This window comes from Xyrauchen texanus, chromosome 9 (assembly GCF_025860055.1).
Source record: "Xyrauchen texanus isolate HMW12.3.18 chromosome 9, RBS_HiC_50CHRs, whole genome shotgun sequence".
NCBI lineage: Eukaryota > Metazoa > Chordata > Actinopteri > Cypriniformes > Catostomidae > Xyrauchen > Xyrauchen texanus.
In genome coordinates this window covers 18313914-18333588 of record NC_068284.1, presented here as the reverse complement: position 1 = coordinate 18333588, position 19675 = coordinate 18313914, and the positions used below count along the sequence as shown (strand labels likewise).

The window sequence follows — 19675 nt, the reverse complement described above, 5'->3', positions numbered from 1 at the left end:
GGTGGCACCCCGGCCTGAGATAACGCCGGGAGGAATGTGGAGCGGAGGGGGGCGGGGCCGGGTCGGAATATTGCGCGCCCGGTCCCCAATCGGCCTGATGAGGCGCGCGAGGGATAAAGGCGGCCGGTGACGATTGTTTGAGAGAGAGAGAATTACGGGCATGTCCGCATGTGTGTTTTTTTATGGTTTTGGTTTGAGTTTTCATTAAATTATGATTTATATTGACAAGCCGGTTCTCGCCTCCTCCTTGCCCATCCTTTAACTGTTTTACACCCAGGGGACATATGTGCATGAAAACTTATGCTTGTTTAATTCTACTAATTCCAAAGATTGGTATCTGATGTACACATGGACATCCGCCTCTCAAGAAAATGATTAAATAAAACGCTCTATTCTGTAATCACTAATGCTTGGTCCATCTGGTTCATCGCTGGCAACGCTGAGAAAAGGAAAATGTATCATGCTTATAAATGTTCGCTTCAGCAGTGGTCTCCTAACCCCAACCATAAAGGCTCACAATGAGAAAAGTTTACTATTATGTGCAGTTTGAAAAATCGGCAAAGTAATTGTAGCATTTTTTTTTCCTTGATTAGAGCTAAACATGCATAATTTGTGATATGCTTGTTGGCAGATTTGATTGCTGACTTGTAATATGTTACTGGAACGTTACTTTGGCACACCATTTTGGAAATTTTGGTCTTTCCCCATTCAAGTAGATAGGAGCTGTATGTACATTATGGCAAATTGCTGTCCAGGGGAGTTGCCAATATTGCTGCAGAATAGACTGACTTGCCTGAAAGGGACTGTTGAATTTTATTGCATCGTTACCAGTCACTGTTGCTCATGTCACTGAAAATCAGCAACTCTAAATGAATGACTTCAGGTTGCACTGTTGCAAAAAATCCCTGTCAGTATAAAACTGAAATAAGAATGCAAATTACAGCATGACTTTGGTCATGACTGACAGTATTGACATGCTGTTTTACATTTCCCATCACATTCTGACATCCTCGTTAACATGCAAAACTGAAATGGTGTTGTGCAAACACAAGCAAGCTCTTGCTAATTTTAGCAATGTTTTGACTGGGAAAAAACATTTAGACAGAGTGTCTGGTGTCATTTGTATCTGGGTAAAAGAGGACAACATGGATTACTCATTCTTTGGTTGCTCTCTCTCTCTCTCTCTCTCTCTCTCTCTCTCAACTAAATTTACATCCTCATTTGCTGTGCTCTTTTTGGTTCTTCATTAGACAGGCATCAGAGCATTCATACTGCAGGAATGTGGCCTAAATTTCCTGACACAACCAGAATGCCATCAGAGGCTCAAGTTCATTGCAAAGGCAATTAATCGGCCATCGGTGGGCATGTCACACTAAGCAATCAAAAACTTAGTCTAGGACATACGCAGGCATACGCCATATGCCCACCTCTCTTTCTTCGGATTTTGCATATGCCCACCTGAAATAATTGATGATACGTATTTGCTAAATAATAATATTGTCCGTTCCAGTAAGGGGCTGGACATCTCCAGCGTCAGATGCACAAAAATCTCTGGAGTAACCATAATTTGCACTATAAATTTATTTCCCATCTAAACGTAAATATTTATATATATATATACACATTAAAATTTTCTTTCATAAATTCACAGAATGACAACCCTCTTCAGACAACATCTTCAACCTACACCACTGCTTACGACAAATAATCTTTTATTTATTTAAACATTTTGTAGAAAAAGAATTTGCAAAAATATGGAATGTGTAAAAATGAAAATTAAATGAAATGAAAATTCTCTCATCATGTACTCACCCTAATGCCATCCCAGATGTGTGACTTTCTTCTGCTGAACACAAAGATTTTTAGAACAATATTTCAGCTCTGTAGGTCCATACAATGCAAGCGAATGGTGACCAAAACTTTCAAGGTCCAAAAATCACATAAAATGACCATAAAAGTAATCCATAATACTCCAGTGGTTTAATCCATGTCTTCAGAAGTGATATGATATGTGTCAATATTTTAGTCATTTTTTTACAGCAAATTCAAAGGTTTGATATGCACAAATAATGTAAACTGCCAAAAACAAAACAAGAATTTGAAAGTGAACTGACTAAAATGACTAAAATATTGACACATATCATATCACTTCTAAAGACATGGATTTAACCACTTGAGTCACATGGATAACTTTTATGCTGCCTTTATGTGGTTTTTGGACCTTCAAAGATCTGGCCACCACTCGCATTGTATGAATCTACAGAACTGGAATATTCTTCTAAAAATCTTAATTTGTGTTAAGCAGAATAAAGAAAGTCATACACATCTAAAATGGCATGAGGGAGAGTAAATGATGAGAGAATTTAAATTTTTTGGAGAACTATCCCTTTAACTAGCTTTCCAGAAACATTTTTAGTGTGGGATGCATAATTAACAATCACATAAACAAAGAAACTGAAATAATACATTCATAATTTGAAAGTTTAAACACTAATTGCAACACCACTAGTATAGACCCAAAGGTAGACCCAGGGTAGATGCAGAATTTTTCACAAATGGAAATGGGGATAAATGGGAATAGATGTACTTACTTCTGTTGTATTATTAAACATCTTTGTACAGAGTGTACAAATGAAACAAAAAATATGTCATGGCAAAATAAAAAAGGAAAACATGGGTTGTGATAATTAGATATGATCTAAAACATTTAGGTAGTAAAACCTTTGAAATGACTCGGAGCATCATTTTCAGTTGAGAAAATTTAAATATGGTCTAAGGCCAAGTTCAAGTTTTATACAGCTCCAAAAAATAGAGCACTGAGTTGTAGTATAAATTCATTATGAGGCAGAAGCTTCTCTCAAAATCTAAACTAACCCTCCCTCAGCCTTGGGCCTTGAAATCTAATTTGTGTTATCAAACCATTGTGTGCAAATTCCTTTCCCTAGTTATAGGAGCAAGCTCATCAAGATATTGGACAAGTTTTAGCTCCTCTATGTCAGAGCTGCATCAATATATATAATGGAAAGGAAAGGCAGTGGACATATTGGATTAGTATTTAATAGAGGCAGAAGACGCAAAAAAAAAAAAAAACCCTGTCAGCAGCCAGAGCTTCTCTTGTTTCCCCAAAACACATCCCTTCCAAGAAAACAAGAGAGAATGAAGACATTGATCCCATTACACTAATGACTCCACTGCACCTAGCGTGGAGCGATTTGACATTGAGCCAGAATGAAGAAAATTAAAGAAATGTGTAATATCCTTACCTGAGGTGTTCAATTAAATTATAGTGGTCCAGATCCAAATGGTGCTTCAGATGCTTAGATAGGGATCATGCGACTAAATGCTGATGTTAGATTAAACTGACTTCTTAATTCCATTATTGTGACAATCAGGAAGGTATGGCACTCATTAGTTGTTGCCTGCTGTTGTTGTCATCTTGGTGAATGGTGAATAGCTTTTCTACTTTCATATCAGAGCGAATGAAAACCGCAGATCAATTTATGTGCAGCTAAGACAAAACCAGCTGCTGTTAACAGCGGTTGTTAGAGAATTCCCACCCTATCCTCTTTATCCATGGGTTTTGGGCAAAGTGCAGGGTCATTACAGCGTTTTTTGCTTTAGTAACTCCACAGTAAAGATCATCCAGTTGTGCTAAAACCTTAATCTAATATTGGTGACTGCGTGCCCCATGCTGAAGATGTGGGGGAAGGCTGATGTCACACTACAGGAATAGTATCCTCTACATCTACACAGCCTTTGATCTCATCAGTGGCCAAAATCCTCCTCCCCCACAGTGAAATGGAGGACACTGGCATATAATCGAAAACATCTGCACTTTCATATTCTCAATCCTGAAATTCACACTGAAAGTTCGAAACCAGTGGTCATATACCTTCACTGCTGAATCTTGGCAGAGAGACTGAAATGCACAAAATGATCACCCCCCCATTTCCACTATATAGAAGAGAGATGCTCAGAGATTCTGCCTAACCTCTTAGTTTGTGTTTCAAAGAAGAAAGAATATAGTATGGGGTCAAAATGAAATCCATCCATCTTCAACCGCTTATCCGAAGTCGGGTCGCAGGGGCCGCAGCTCCAGCAGGGGGCCAGGAACTTCCCTATCCTGAGCCACATTAACCAGCTCTGACTGGGGAACCCTGAGGTGTTCCCAGGCCAGTGTGGAGATGTAATCTCTCCACTTAGTTCTGGGTCTTCCCCGAGGCCTCCTCCCAGCTGGACGTGCCTGAAATACCTCCCTAGGGAGGTGCCCAGGGGGCATCCTTATCAGATGCCCAAAACCACCTAAACTGAATCCTTTCGACGCAAAGGAGCAGTGGGTCTACTCCGAGCTCCTTACGGATGACTGAGCTCCTCACCCTATCTCTAAGGGAGAAGCCCGCCATCCTTCTAAGGAAGCCCATTTCAGCCGCTTGTACTCATGACCTAGTTCTTTTGGTCATGACCCAGCCTTCATGACCATAGGTGAGGGTAGGAACGAAAATTGACCGGTAGATCGAGAGCTCAGCTCTCTTTTCGTGACAGCGGTGCGATAGAGCGAGTGCAATACCGCCCCTGCTGCCCCGATTCTCCGGCCAACCTCCCGCTCCATTGTCCCCTGACTCATGAACAAGACCCAGAGGTACTTGAACTCCTTCACTTGGGGCAATACCTCCTTCCCTACCCAGAGTACGCACTCCATCGGTTTCCTGCTGGGAAGCATGGCCTCAGATTTAGAGGTTCTAAGCCTCATCCCAGCCGCTTCACACTCGACTGCCAAGCGATCCAGTGAGAGCTGAAGGCCATGGACCGATGATGACATGAAGACTACTTCATCTGCAAAAAGCAGCGATGAGATCCCCAGTCCACCGAACCGCACACCTTCCCCACCCCGACTATGCCTCGATATCATGTCCATGAATATCACAAACAGGATTGGTGACAAAGCGCAGCCCTGGCGGAGACCAACCCACAAATGGAATGAACTCGACTTCATACCGAGGACCCGGACACAGCTCTCGCTTTGGACATACAGGGATTGGATCGCCCTAAGAAGGGACCCCCCCACCCCGTACTCCCGCAGCACCTCCCACAGTCTCTCTCGGGGGACCCCGTCATATGCCTTCTCTAGATCCACAAAACACATGTAGACTGGATGGGCATACTCCCAGGCCCCCTCCAGAGTCATTGCGAGAGTAAAGCTCTGGTCCGTCATTCCACGGCCAGGAAGGAAACCGCATTGTTCCTCTTCAATCAGAGGTTCGACAATCGGCCGATCCCTCCTCTCCAGCACCTTGGAGTAAACTTTACCAGGGAGGCTGAGAAGTGTTATACCCCTGTAGTTGGCACACACTCTCTGATCCCCCTTTTTGAAGAGGGGAACCACCACTCAGTTCTGCCACTCCAGAATTCAATGCAATGTTGAAGAGGCATGTCATCCTTGACACCCCCTCCACATCCAAAGCTTTCAGCATTTCTGGTCGGATCTCATCAATCCCGGGGCTTTGCCACTGCGGAGTTGTTTGACTACCTCAGTGACCTCCTCCAGGGAAATAGAATCTGATCCCCATCAGCCTCCAGCTCTGCCTCTAGCATAGAGGGTGTGTTTGTATTTAGGAGTTCTTCAAAGTGTTCCTTCCACCGCCCAATAACCTCCTCGGTTGAGGTCAACAGCGTCCCATCTTTGCTGTATACAGCTTGGATGGTTCCCTGTTTCCCCCTCCTAAGGTGGCGGACGGTTTTCCAGAAACACATTGGTGCGGACCGAAAGTCCTTCTCCATGGCTTCTCTGAACTTTTCCCACACCCACTGCTTTGTCTCATTCATGGCAGAGGCCGCAGCCCTTCAGGCCTGTAGGTACCTTGCAGCTGCCTCCGGAGACCTCCAGGACAACAAATCACGGAATGCCTTTTTTTTCAGTCGGACAGCTTCCCTGACCACCAGTGTCCACCACGGTGTTCAGGGGTTACCACCCCTTGCGGCACCTTTGAACATTGCCCACTCTGGTTCAATGTCCCCAACCTCCACAGGAATGCCTGCAAAGCTCCACCGGAGGTGTGAGTTGAAGATCTCGCGGACAGGGGCCTCCTCCAAACGTTCCCAGTTCACCCTCACTACTCGCTTGGGCTTCACAGATCTGTCCAGAGTCTTTCCTGGGAAACTCCAGAGAAGAATAAAGTCCATCCCCTCTCCAGTAGTATGGATCCAGAGCTAAAACTGTGAGTCGAAGTAAGCCCCACCAGATCCAACTGGTAGCGCTCCACCTCCCTCACCAGTTCCAGCTCCTTCCCCCCAGCGAGGTGACGTTACACGTCCCTAGAGCTAGCTTTTGTCGCCCGGGTCTGGTCTGTCGAGACCCACGGCCTTCACTGCCACCCATATGGCAGCGCACCCAACTCCTGCAGTTTCTCCAATGGGTGGTGGGCCCAGGGGAAGTAGAGGGGGTTGTCACGTCGCTTCTTCGTGCTGTGCCCGGCCGGGCTCTGTGACAAGCCCGGCCACCAGGCGCTCGCCGACGAGCCCTCCGTCTGGGCCTGGCTCATTTAACAATCATGATTGCTAGTAAATAATGACAACATTTATATTTTTGAGTGAACTATTGAGCCTGATCTCAAGAAAAAAACATGACTGTGCTGTCATTTTCCGCAAAAATTATATGTGGAGCGGAGGGGGGCGGGGCCGGGTCGGAATATCGCGCGCCCGGTCCCCAATTGGCCTGATGAGGCGCGCGAGGGATAAAGTCGGCCGGTGACGATGGTTCGAGAGAGAGAGAATTACGGGCATGTCCGTCATGTGTGTGTGTTTATGTTCGTGTGTTTTGGTTTTGAGTTGAATTAAATATGATTTATATTGACAAGCCGGTTCTCGCCTCCTCTTTGCCCATCCTTAACAGTGTTAAATTGGTGCCAAAAGCCCGGGAAGGAGGAGGGATGCCCGTGGCAGAGTCCTCGACACTGCCGTCCACCCAGGGGAGTGCCGCTGCCATCTGCCGGGTGACGGAATAGCCCGACCGCCCGGATGCGGAGAACGGCCGCCGTCCGCCGGGCAAGTGGGGACTGGATACCCCGACTGCCAGCAGCGAGGCAGCCGCTGCCGGGGGCGGAGGAGTGCCCTGCCGTCCCCAGAGACGCGGAGGGGTCGAGGGAGACCGCCGAACGTGAGGGGAGGAGGGAAGAAACTCTCCGACCGCCCGGAGCAATAGAGCCGCTGCCAGGGGCGGAGGAGTGTACCCATTTGCTGCCAGAAAAGCGGAGGGGCGTTCTGCCTGCTGGGGGTCGAAGGTTTGACTCCGGTTCGCCTGGGGTTGGAGCGGCTGTCGTCCACCTGAGTGTGGAGGAGTGTTCGAGGACCACGCGACGGTACATCAGAGAACCGGTGAGTGAGCATTTTCTCTCTCTCCTCTCTCTCTCTTTCACACCCTGTTGGCCTTTTCCCTCGCCTATTTTTTTTTGTTGTTTTTGTCTTCCCCTCCTGTCTCCTCCCAGGGCGAGGAAGGCGGGGATGACCACGCGGGACGCAAGATACACCCCGCCTCAGGGATGGGGGGGGTGTAAGTCATGCCGGTGGCACCCCGGCCTGAGATAACGCCAGGAAGAGTGTGGACCCTGCCCTGAGATAACGGCGGGAGGAGTGTGGAGCGGACAGGGGCGGGGTGGGGCCGGGTTGGAATATCGCGCGCCCGGTCCCCAATCGGCCTGATGAGGCACGCGAGGGATAAAGGCGGCCGGTGACGATGGTTCGAGAGAGAGAGAATTACGGGCATGTCCGTCGTGTGTGTGTTTATGTTCGTGTGTTTTGGTTTTGAGTTTAATTATATATGATTTATATTGACAAGCCGGTTCACGCCTCATCCTTGCCCATCCTTAACAGTGTTACATTATATTACATGGTTCTTTAGATGTATCGCAACAGTTCCAAGGTGAAATGTCCACTGTGTGTAACCAAAAATGAGGTAGATTTGTTCCAGAACAGATCTGGTTTTTAATGTTAATGCTCTAACAAGTTTAAAATAAAAAAAACAGACCTCCCCACCATAAACTTAATCCTTACCAGTAGTGTCAGAAAAAGCTAATTTAAAAAGAAAGACGCAATTGCTAAAGGAACCACGTATTTGTGGTACTTCTATGGCATTCAACTCACATGTCAACTCTCTTTCAGTTAAGCTACAGAGGGGGTTGTTGTAATTGCTTATTTTTATTATTGGGGAATTCCATTATTTGGGGATTGTTTTTTTTTCTTAATCTTTAATCTACCTAACATCTACTTTTGTACTCAATGGAATTATTAAATGTCAAAGTTGTAGTTAAAGGTTTAGGCTTTTAGTTTTTCACAACAAATACTATAGTTTACTATATTTTTAGAAAGACTATGTACATAAGCCTAACCTGTAATGTGGAGCCATCCATGGTCTGACCTGTGCTTATGGCTTTTTAATTACAAATGCCACTGTTAAACAATGATAGAACATGTTAAACTTTCATAAGGTACAATTAAGAATGATTAAAGGGGTTAAAATCTGTATTTCCATGGACAAGCGGTCAATTGACAAAGTTTGCTGTCCTACTCCTGTTCTTACTACCCATGTTTGCCTTCAGATATTTTAAAGGTGACTTAAATCATTAGGCTTATGTCCTGCTAAACTTATATCATTCTTGTTCAAATAAAATGTACAAACAAATGCATGCAGTTAAAGTCTCCAGATACCATTATCACTTTTTGTGAGTTGGGGGAATTTGGCTAGTGAACATGCCGAGTGGCTAGTGTCTTTGGAATACCACTTCCAAAAAGTTAATGTCAAGACCTGATTAATAGACACTATACATTTCTCCCACACCTGGCTCACCACTTGCGGTTGAAGTCTACATTCTCTGTACAGTAAATCCGCTCCCATGTTTATTAAGCCCGGGACATGCATCCTGGGTTTCTGTACTAGGATATGGCAGTTTATTTCAAATCAGATGATTGCAACACACTCCAAAAACGTTGGGACAGTCGAGTGTTTACCACTGTAAAAAATCATAATTTCTTCAAATAACACGTATTAAGCATTTAGAGACTCAAGACACAAGTTAATTAAGTTTAAAAAGTGGAATTTTCCCCCATTCATCCATTATGCAGGTCTTTAGCTTCACAATTGTACGGGTCTTTGTTGCGTATTGTGCGCTTCATTATGCACCACACATGGAGATGGTCAGGAATGTAGGCAGGCCAATCTAGCACCTGCACTCTCTGCTTATTCGGCCAGTAGTGCCCTCACAGATGTGCAAATTACCCATGCCATGGGCACTGACACACACCTGGCGCATACAGAAACTGGCTTTTGGACCTGACCCTGACAACAGCTTGGATGGTCCATTTCCTCTTTGGCTCAGAGAACATCAAGGCTGTGTTTTTAAAGAACAGTTTGAAATGTGGACCCATCAGACCAAAAAACACAGTTCCTCTGTTCTACTTTCCATATAAGATGAGACCGAGCCCAGAGAAGTTGGAAGCGCTTCTGGACAGTGTTGATGTTGGGCTTCTGCTTTGCACAGTAAAGACTTAACTTGCATCTGTGGATGCAGAGGTGAGTGGTGTTGACTAACAAAAATGTACTAAAGTAATCCCAAACCCAGGTTCATGATATCCATTACAGATGAATGCCATTTTTTAAGACAATGATATCTGAGGGATCAAAGATCACGTGGATTCAGAAGGAGTTTTCAACTTCCCCTTTACGTACAGAGATTTGACCACATTCCTTAAATCTTTTAAATATATTGTGCACTGTAGAGGGTGAAATGCCCAAAATCCTTCCAATTTGTCTTTGGGGAACATTGTTCTCAAAGCATTGGATTATTTGCTGAAGCATCTCTTGGCAAATTGACAAATTGAATGATCTTTGCTCTTGAAGGATTAGGCTGTTTTTGGAGGCTCCTTATATACTATGACACGATTGCCTCACCTGTTAAACATCTCCTGTTTCACATCGCCTTATTATTTCAACTTGTCAAATTGTTATTAGTCATAAATTGCCCCGATCTTTTTTTGGGGTGTTGCAATCATCAGATTTAAAATGACTGTACATAAATAAAATAAATAAATGAAATTCACAAGGTAAAACATCATATAATGTTTAGTTGTAGTGCTTTCAATACAGCAAAGAGTGAATATAATTTACAAATCACTCCTTTTTGTTTTTATTAGCATTTGTTAGACTGTCCCAACCTTTTTAGAATTGGGGTTGTATGTAAACATAGGACATCTTTAACAATGGACGTCTTTGATGATGGATGATGGACGTCTTTGACAGTTTCGGTGTGTTTCCGCCTTTCTAGTGATGTGCACCGGAATTTCACCATTCTATTGACTATGTGTGTTTGTTTTTTTCAGCTCATGTCAGCATGGATTGCTTGTGAACAGTCAAAATATGATTCAAGATTTGCAAAGGAACCGTTATTGAAAGATGGGGCAGTTAAAAACACTCCAAAATGGTAAGTAAACCGATTCATACATGAATATTTCAAATGTCATAACTGTCTGATAGTTAATGGTGCTGAGTGTTAACAAATGTGCTTGAGATTAATAGTTTAATATATTCAGATGCAATGTGTTGGATGTGTGTTACGTGTAAACCCAGCAATTTTTGTTTTATAATGTCAAGGTTCATTCTCGTCCGATTGATTTTTCCGAAGTGGCTGTATGATGTTTGCCAATCATAACAGTGTGCGTTGATGTTGAAGTTTCGCATCCGGGGAGCCGGGACTGCAAGGTATTTGTGCCGGGGTGCCTTGACAACGGCACGTGCCGGTCTGATGACCCAGGAAGTGAGGGAATTGCTCTTTATTGACAATTTGGGTACAGCGGCCCGAAGGGGGGTGCGGCATAGAAAAAGGGAGAACTGAGGATTCTCCTCCCGGCCCTCCACCGGGGGACGGAGTGGTCTTGCTACCAGCTCTGGAGCAAACAGCTGGCTTCCTGGGTGCACCGTCTCAGGACCGCTTAGGGGTTTTAGGGGCCCTAGAGGGGGTCCTGGAGACGGGGACACCGCCTGCGGGGCTCTCTACGCTGGGGCTGAGAGCTGGGCAAAGGTTGAGGCGGAGCTGGCGTTGACTTTTTCGCACAGGGATGCCCACGGCAAGCAGACGGGGGACTGCCTGCGCTATGACGCTGTGGCATGGTGTGTTGCCTGGCCGCGAAGTGAGCCACACTCATCCCGAGCTCAGACAGAAGCAAGCAAGCAGGGTCGTCCTCAATCCCTTGGGAAGAAGGAACGACGCGGGTGCGGCTGAAGTGGCTTTCTCTCGTGAGAAAAGAAAGCCGTGGCCGCAATGTTGCCATGGCTATGTTCTCGCACTGAGAACATAAACCATTCATAAAACGCTGCCTGCGTGTGTTCGCAGCCCAGGCACAAGAGACAGCTTTTATGACCATCAAAAGTGGACAGAAATCGACCACGTCCAGGAACTACACAGCGGCGGAAGGGCATCTTTAAAAAGACGCGTCCTGAAAAGGACGTTCAATGCTCGCTTGTGTATGTTGCTCTTTTACCAGAAAACAAACTCTTTCAGAGAAGTCAACTCTTTTATAAGAGAAGCGCTGTAAAAGCGCCCAGGGCAGAGTCTGCACAGCGTGCAGAGAGGAAAAAGCCGCTGGAATGCGCCGTCAGATCCAACAGAAGCTCTCTTGCAGAGGTGGGTGAAGCAGTTGTGTGTCACACAGCTCGCTACTCACACAACCGTTCGGCTCCGAAGAAAAAAGCTGTCTTGCATTCGCTCGCCCACTCCCTTTATACCCGTATGTCCGGGGGCGGGGCATGCAAATTCTGTATGCAAACTTGACATTGGCCTTTTCTAGTTCAGAGGTATGCGAGGTTCACAGAAGAGACCCCTTGTGTCACTACAATCGACACAACGTGGCGTGAGTGACAGAAGGGGAACTATGATTTCCACCAAAACAACATGGTAACTACCATATTAAATCATGTTTAATTTTACCCAGATCAAACCTCTTTCACCATTACAAATCACTGCAATGAACTCAACCATTGTATTAATTTGAATTTATTATTATAAGTAGTATTAAAGGAAAAATTTAGAGTGGGGACAGGAAACAGAATGGGAAAATGTGGGACAAAAAGTGGAATCGAACCTGGGCCACCCGCACAATCCTCACCGTCGTTACACCCCACACCACAGCAGCTAAAGTTAGGGGTGCAATTTGTGTATTATTTCTGTGTTTCCACCAGACTATTGGGTTGTAAACAGCAGCGTTGTGTGGCAGGTGCTATTTACGCATAGTGTAAATTAAAAGTAAATGTTGACTGAGGCATTCTGTCAAACATTTTGCTTAATATCTGCTTTTGTGTTCCACATAAGAAAGAAAGTCATACATGTTTAAAACAACATGAACATGAGCTGAATGATGACATAATTTTCATTTTTGAGTGAACTATCCCTTAACCCATCAATTTATGCATCCTCTCAGAGAAGTAAGCACTACGCACATAAGATTTTCCATGGAAAAACTGTGCACCTGTTTTCTGCCCCTGATTGCATCTGAACTGACACCTGTTGCTAATCTCTACTCAGCTGCTATCTGGATCTCATATGTAAATCCCAGCTAGGGCTGCAGCATTTCAGCTGGAAATGCTGGACAGATTTTTTATGGATTGAATACTGCCAGTGATCTGACAAGGTGACAGCAAAGGCTCTCCAGTGCTCCATGCAGTGGGAGGACTGTGACACAGAGGAGTGATGTGTGCTAAAGCTGGGAGGATAGTGTCTCCAGTGTGCTATTTTTTCCAAAAGTATAGGGGAAACACATCTGGCCTAGCTCTCTTGAGGAAGCAAAACCGGAAGCTTCATGGTTCTTTCCCTTCTTCTCAACAATACAGTGCGCTTTTTCGAGGCATTGCCAGTGCTGCTGAAACTGATTTGTGTGAATAGATTATTTGCTCAGAGGGGAAAAAAAATTGCAAATAGTGTGGGCATGTGCTATCGAGAGCTGCAAGATATGAAAGGCAACTTGAAATGAACCCAGACTCGGCTAGAGGACCCATCAGCGCACTTGTGATGCCCCTGCAAAACCATTTAAAATGCCCTTTAAGAAGATATTATTGAAGGTACAATCACATTTATTCTAAATAGAGGTTTCTGTGCAAACATGAATTGCTATGCTGGGCAAGATTTACTTGAACTGACAATATTGAAACCACATCCTGCCAATTAAGCATCTGTTTGTGGATTTCAACTGAAAATGGTGAATCACAAAAGAATATGCATAGCGACCTCTCTAGAGATATTCAACATAAGAGATAATAAAAACACAGAGTGAGCTTGTTCACACAATGAATGAAAGACAATCATGCTGAGGAAAGCACATATCACAGACTAATCCAAATTGGCCAAATGTGTTCAGATAGACTTGTTTCTGGCTGTGCAGAAAAGCATGTTGTAATGACAGTAAATAATAAAGACATAAATCAGAACCAAGCCCAACCCCTGGTCAAATGTAAAGGTGTTGAGAAAATGAATAAAACAGTGAGTCTCCAGCCACCATTTTGTGTAGCACTGTATTGATCCTCTCACTGATAAGGAAAACAGGGCTGAAAAAAATGTCCCAGTTTCATTCATCACACATGTAGATGCTGTGGATCACATAGACTGGCACTGCAGGGAGAAAGCCTGCTCAGAAATAGCCTGAACTCAAAAAGACAAGATACAAATGCAACACATGGATCACAGTGTGGTCACTTAACGCCTACCTTCATTATGCAAACACATTTGTCATATCAGTGCAAAAAACTTGTTCAGATAGATGGGTGGTAGTGGGAGGGGTGGAGCATGGGATTTTGGTGCAGAATCAAGAGTCTGTACCCCATACCAACTGTTTGAATGTGTCCTTCACTCCGCTTCTCTTCACATCTGCCTGAATATAGAAATATCCCAGTGAAGTGCTCCAGGGTACAGCTGTCAATCAAAATCTGACAGAATGGGGGGGGGGGGGACCCAAATTACTGGCTATATCAACATACAAATGACTTAATTAGTGGGAAATGGCATAAAGCTGCCAAAAATCCCAAGCAAGCCGCAATTACAATATCTTTCATTACATTACAATTAATAGATACGATTTTTCTGTCATTACGACTGGTGAAACACAACCAAAATCCTTATAGTCTATATTAATACAACAATGCATCTAAGTGTTGGCCTAAAACAATTAGACTACACTATATTTTCACCTTTTAACTCATGTAATTTGCATACAAAAAGAAAAAACACCTACTCATCATACTTTTAGGCACCTTTGCAGATGGGAAAGCCGCTAGTTTCGAGATAAAACAAACAGCATCACATTCACCAGCATTACTCACCAGAGTTTGCTGGTACTGAAGCATGTGTTGGGCTCTGTCTTGCACCATAAATCGTGGAATTTAATATTTAAACATGTGACACAGTAATCCTAAACAACACAAGATAACATCCGAATCATAGGAACACAAGCAGCATGAACTGAGTAACAGGTCCTTCCACAGAAAACAGCCTAGTTCCCCTTCAAGCCATTGATTGAAACCCTCTGACAGTGTGCTCTGCTGCTGGGCTTGACGAATATGGAATAAATGGGTGGGAAATCTTCTTGCTTCGTGTGGGAGGACAGAGGTTACTACACTTGATACCTGTTGACTCGATTGTCAAAAATCAATAGATGTATTTTCTACCCCTGTGAGTACACGCTATATTTGTGCTACTGTGAACTCAACCACTTAACGTTTAGATTATTCATGCCAGGATATTGTATGACAAAGATTTAAACTAACTGTTATACTCAACAGAACAGTACCTGACAGTATAGTTTAGAAAGCACTAAACAGTGTTTAGATTAGAAACTACTATACAGTATGCTACGGTTAACAGTTAGCACAGCATTTGCTCAATCAATTTCTGTGGAACATTTAACAGTCCTCGTTAGCTCAAGCTCCACTCTTTACATAATGGTAACCCCCAAAGTTCCAACATAACAGGGCCTTTTCTAAATCTTAACAAATCATTTAACACTAACAAGTATCCCCCTTTTATATTCATCTTGAACAAAAACACTTAAAAGAACACTTCATTCTGATATTTACGCTCCCTATCGAGTTTCATCAGTGCTGCATTAACACCACAAAATTTATTCATCTAGTCCCAACTTAAATGGATTAAGTAAGCTCCATTTTACACATTTTTAATGGCTAGAACGCGATGAAATCAAGTGACAAAATGTTAAAGAAATGTGTTGCTTTAGTAAATTGAACAAGCAGCAAAAATCTTTTTTTCGAGTGGGGTAAAAATTAGCCTTTTAACTTGTTACACTTTCTATCGGTTATTAAGACAATTAAGTCTCAAATCTGAGATCTAGAATCAGGGCCGATCTTTTTTGCAGAATGCAGGGAATCATACATACACTGCTACTCGAATGAACGCTTGCTCAGCCCTCAAAGCATGACAGAGTGACCTGAATTGGTGAATTGTTGGTAATTCTAAACATTCACTAATTTAAACTTTCAGACATGCTGTTATTCACATGAATATGCAGGTATATTTTAAAATGTATAAGAATTGCATGTGTATGAATATTATGTTGCCCATTTAAGGTAGTAATTCTGACTCACTGCATTGTGAGCACAACCAGAGTGGATAAAGAGACTGCAAACGGGTAGAAAAACAAATAAACACGAGTATACATATGAGCATATTTGATGAAACGCTGGTCGAGACAATCAGACGTTGTGTTGAGCGATAAAGACCGTTTGATCGATCATGAGCACTTTCATCTTCACTCCCTTCACTCGTGGTGTCAAACATGCACGCTCTCCAAATGCTCTCAATATCAGTCACTCATCTCAGCACTATTCTGAGAGGATCCAATTTAAATCAGATTAATGTTGGTCTCAATACCACTAATAACAGATATAAGCGTTTAACCTTCAAGAATGTTACCGCATCTTCAAGCATTTGCTTAATAATTAGTGATTTGTGTTACAAGTCGCTAAAGACAGTAAACAAATCATAGATATTAATGATCACACTGGAGCAGTTTTAGAGCTTGTAATGTGTATATTTTGTCTTATTTTTGAGCATATCACTGCTGTGTGTGATGCTCTCATGGTTTTTACTGCTTTTCAGAATGTCACAATGACCTTTTGATATTGATAACAGAACTATTCATAACTGTTTCAAAACAAATAAATGTTACCAATTCACAATTAATGCAATTTTAATGTAATTTTGGTAACTTTATAAAAAGGTTCCATTCCTTAACACTAGTTAATGCATTAGGTGTCATGAACAAACAATGAACAATATATTATTACAGTCTTTATTAATTGTAATATTAGTTAATAAAAATACAATTGTTCATTGTTAGTTCATAGTACATTAACTAATGTTAACTAATACAACTTTTGATTTTAAAAATGAAATAGTACATGTTGTATCTAACATTAAGTTCATTAGTTCATGTTAACTACAGTAATACTGTTAAATAATGTTAACAAATGGAACCTTTTTGTAAAATGTTACTGTAATTTTACTGTGTGGGGCATAAACGTATAACTGCACGATATAACTTGCAAAAATGTGGCATAGGGCACTTTTAAACAAATCGGTATCAGCCTCAAATTTCCTGATCTGTGCACCACAACAATGGAGCTCATCTATAATAATAAATCAGCTTCACTTTCAAATCCTGTGGAGAGCAAGTGGGCAGCTCATTAAAATACTCATTAATACTACATTGGTTACAGTAAACACTAAATATAGATACAAGTTTGTGCATAAGCTGCATTTCAAGCTCTGCCCAAGCACCAGAAGCTTCACAGGATGAAAAGCAGAATTCCTTGGAGAGACAGAGAAAACCAATAGATTGTTAGAAAAAATTTCCCTGCAGAGACAGAAACTCTGATAGGCTCAGTAACAGGTCTCCTGCCAGCTAATGCAACAGCAGGGCCCGAGACTGGGATGAAATATGAATGATCCCAGTGAATTCTGACAGTTTTCTTGCAACGCTGCAGAGTGTATATGTGTTCACTCTCGCTCTCTCTCTTCTCTATGCATGCTCATGCATACAAACCAAACTCAAAAACCATGTCTCTGCTTAAACATCCTGAAGATAGCGTGTCTGTTCAGTTGTTTATGGTTTGTCAACAAAAAATATAATTGTGGACTACACTGTCAAATCTTATAATCTACATTACAGAATGTCTATTTAACACTTCCTCACAGACAGCTGTTCCTCGAAAATAATTTGACATAAATACTCATTTGAGATCTTTTGCACCATTTAACAATTACTGAGCAAAACACCTGCACTTATGTCATGTTGTCCATGAACAACAGATACAAGTCACATGAAGATGCTTTGGAGATTCCTTGTGCATTCCTTTAAATTAGGTGTTCAGAGAATTTCAGCGCTAACACACTGACCCAATCTGATACATTTCTTCCACAAAACTTTTTAGTTTTTTTAATTAACTGTGGAAGAGTTCAAAAGAACATCTTCTTCATTGACTATTTGGGCCTGGATTGGAAAATGAGGCGTCGATCTGTATGGGGGTGTGAAACAAGGGTTGATATTGGATTACACATTACCATCCCACTTGGGGAATCAGACCCCTACACACTGAGCACAATAGCATGTGGTTGTCCTCTGTTAAACAGTGGCCTGCAACAAGGCGGGTCAAACACATTCAACACATAAATAAAATAACCTTAAATATTTTTTTTTTACTAAACTTGACTTGACACCAAATCAACTCATTAAGCCTGCCATAATACCAATCAATCAATAATTTTAAGAGGACAAAGTTTCTCTCCAAGTGCTCTCTCAACTCTTCCATTTCAATTATAGACACATGTGGTCTGTAAATAAGTGAAATTCAATAAATCCCTTAGAATTAAAGTAAAGGTGAAGATATCCATTCCTGACTTCAATTGTGTGGAGGCAAATATAAATGGCTATTTTGTCTCTCGCTCTCTTTGCGCTGCAGATTCCTCCATCCCTAAGAAAGGACCTTGAAGGGACATTGGATCTAGATGCATAAACCACAGAATCAACCAGGTTTCTTAAATATAATAGTGCAATGAGCCGGTCTGACCAAATTGTGCCCGTTTGTCCTCATTAGATAATCTAGACAAGGGAATCAGACGTGTGTATGTTGAACTCCCTGTACGAATAACGCTGTGCCCTTGAGCCCCGCTTGAAACCCAAGTTGATATAACAAACATGCAAAAAGCTTTAAGAAGGCTGTAACGAATTGTTTTGATCGCAGTTGGGTGACTTCTCACGCGCTTTCAAAGCGCAGTTTATCGTCAGCAATATTGGACACCTTAACAGGTTGCTATTTCGTCTTTGGCAGATAGGCTACTTACATTTTTTCTCGCCAGCTTTTAGTCTTGATAAGAGGTCCTTCTTGAACGCAACAGTCCAAACGTCACCTACGCCGCTCCATTTAATGATGCGAAAATGCAAGAATTCCTCACACAATTAGACCAACGCAATCAAAATCAAGTATTGACGTCAGTCTTTCTATTCACAATCGTTCCTGTAGACGATCGAGATACTTTCTCTGTAATTGGCCGCGCTGGTGTATTGGCAGTGCCTTGTTTCTGATGCCGCTGCTGCCTCTTGTTCGTCTTGGAATACGGCTCAGACTGGAAGCTAAACTTAAAAAAAAGAAAAAGAAAAGACGAGCGCTTCCTTTAACACATACTTGACGTATTAATGCATCACCTGAAGGGCTCGGATTTGCGTGCCCTGCATGCGCTGATAGGTAGAGTAATTAAGCCGTCAGAGCCTGTGGCGCGTGCACTGGCCAAGAATGGATTCTGTGATGCAATGCGGGTTCCGTCACTGGTTTAGTTAGAGCAGGTTTACTCCACTTCTATTGCCCATCATTAATGCCAAGTGATGGCGCATTTGTCTTAATCAGTGCATTCTGTTGATCTATCTATCTATCTATCTATCTATCTATCTATCTATCTATCTATCTATCTATCTATCTATCTATCTATCTATCTATCTATCTATCTATCTATCTATCTATCTATCTATCATCTCCATCAATCCCGAATACACTGAGGAGAGAGGGTGTCCAGAGAAATACTCTGCAATTTAAGCGGGGGTTGGGGGGTGGGGTGGGGTGGGGTGGGGTGAGGGGGGAGGTGCTCTTTGTGCATATAAAGCAAATTAACAATGTACACACACTATGATCTCCTCGTGTCTAGAACTGTAGACAGGCCACAATTGTTTTGCCAAATTGAGAGACAACAGGTGTTTCACCCACTACTGCATTTCTCCATACACCCACACTGTGAAGGCAGTGACAATGAGTTTGTTTCACTTTGGCCGAACACCAGATTCAGATGTCTTGTTGGAATCGTGATTAAAAGAAAGCGGGGATGTGTATGAATCAGAGCTGAATGAGTGCTGCTGGTGTCTCTTTTATCATGAATATTTGTTTTATTCAGCTTCTACCAAAGTATTTACAAGCCAAAGAGATTACACAAACATCTGCACAAACATGCACTTCAGTTGTCATTTTATTTAACATTTAAAGGCTACATTAAATGTAAAAAGCGTCCATAACCAAAATAAAGTGCGTTAAAGTCAAACATATTAATATATATGTCTGTATGGTCTATGTATGTAGGCCTAT

At 42.6% G+C, this 19675-nt stretch overlaps 1 protein-coding gene across 1 annotated transcript in view; it reads right to left on the bottom strand.

Annotated features, from left to right (window-relative positions):
* The window catches only part of LOC127648749 (chloride channel protein 2-like), a 61058-nt gene extending 42655 nt beyond the window's left edge, over positions 1 to 18403 (bottom strand). Inside the window, exon 1 of the mRNA XM_052133486.1 lies at positions 18390 to 18403. The gene's annotated coding sequence lies outside the window, so the exon portion shown is untranslated. The remainder of the gene's footprint in view (positions 1 to 18389) is intronic.
* Between the last annotated feature and the right edge of the window lie 1272 nt (positions 18404 to 19675).